At 64.5% G+C, this 1,437-nt stretch overlaps 1 pseudogene; it reads right to left on the bottom strand.

Moving 5' to 3' along the window:
• Nucleotides 1-338: 338 nt before the first annotated feature.
• LOC101650956 lies at nucleotides 339-900 on the bottom strand (annotated as a pseudogene).
• Between the last annotated feature and the right edge of the window lie 537 nt (nucleotides 901-1,437).

Below are 1,437 nucleotides of genomic sequence, written 5' to 3'. Positions count from 1 at the left end.
CCCATGAGTATGAGAAGGCGATGTGGGAAGTGTGCAGAACAGACCCCCCTGGCTGCCCTGGCCCCAGCCGCTGTCGGGGCGGGTTGGCAGGTCAGAAAGGGGAGAGGGGAGTGGAGCAGCGGGGTGGGCTCGACAAGGGTCGGAATCAGTCGCCCCTGCTTTGGGCCCAGGCTGAGCTGTGATTCTGGAGCCCTGGCCCGTCCATTTGTCCCGTGTGGGGCAGCACATCAGAGCTGGGTGCAGGCTGAGCAGGAGGCAAAGACCGCGCTTCATCTGACTGTGCCAGGCCTCTGTCCTCCCTCCCCACCCTCTCGGGCAGCCCCTCTCTAGAGAGAGGGTCAGAGGGGCTAGGCAGTGCTGAGCTCCTTCTCCAGGCCCTGGACGAACTGGTCATTGAGGAAGAGCAGCTGACCATGGGGCAGGACGCGGGTGAGGATGGACTCGATGCAGTCCGCCCGTAGCAGAAGGTTGGTGGCGGGGACCAGCAGGTGGAGGTGCTCAGAGAGGAGGTGTGCTAGCAGCCGAAGGGTACTCTCAGCCAGAAGCAGGTTCTCCTGGGCATCCAGGACCAGCCACACCACTGTCCGGGGCTCCCAGAAAGGGTCCCCTGCTGCCAGGCGGAAGGCCCCAGGTGGGGCATCATGCAGGGACGGAGGCTGCAGGTCCACTGATGAACGGCCAGACGCCTGCTGCTGCTGCCGGCATAAGACTCCGCCTTGTCTGGCAACGGCCAAGATCTGCTCCATGAGGAGGAGTCTGTCCCTCTCGCCCCGTTGGACCTTGGGTCATCAGGTGACTTCTCGGCACCAAAGACACAGGAGTAGAGCACTCGGCAAAAGCCTGTGTCCTCGTCATTGGGGCCCGCAGGGTGTGGATGAGGAAGGCCTGGACCATGGATCCCAGGCAAGGGCCTTCCCCACCAGACGGTGGACTTCCAGTAACAGGCCGGTCCCCTTGGCAGCGGAGTGAAGAATGGCAGCTGCAGGGCCCTTTGGTGCCTGGGCACGAGCCTGTGCGCGCACAGTGGGTGGGGCTGTCCGGTCTGGGTGGGGGCAGGTGGTTGTATGGAACTTATTTCCGACGGCTAATCACAGGCCATGGGCAGCATTCACCATCGAATCGCAGACCCCAGTCCCAGCCCGCGGGTGGGGGCCGCGCTGGTCACTTGCTGAAAGGGTACGCCGATGGCCCGCTCGAAGTCGTCATTGACCCTCGGCGGCTGCGAGGGGGCGCAGGGCCCGACGGCAATCCCGCGCAGGCGCTTCTTCACTCCGCTGCCAAGGGGACCGGCCTGTTACTGGATGTCCACTGTCTCGTGGGGAAGGCCCTTGCCTGGGATCCATGGTCCAGGCCTTTCCTCCCAGCAGCGGTGTCGTCATCAGCCGGCTAGGTTCGGATTGGGGGAAATGCCTCCCAGCCTTGTGGGCCTGCGGGTGG

Source organism: Echinops telfairi, unplaced genomic scaffold (assembly GCF_000313985.2).
Source record: "Echinops telfairi isolate 266 unplaced genomic scaffold, ASM31398v2 ScPeMD7_4;HRSCAF=17, whole genome shotgun sequence".
Taxonomy (NCBI): Eukaryota; Metazoa; Chordata; class Mammalia; order Afrosoricida; family Tenrecidae; genus Echinops; species Echinops telfairi.
Note: the sequence above shows the minus strand (reverse complement) of the source record. Positions and strands in the feature narration are given on the sequence as shown.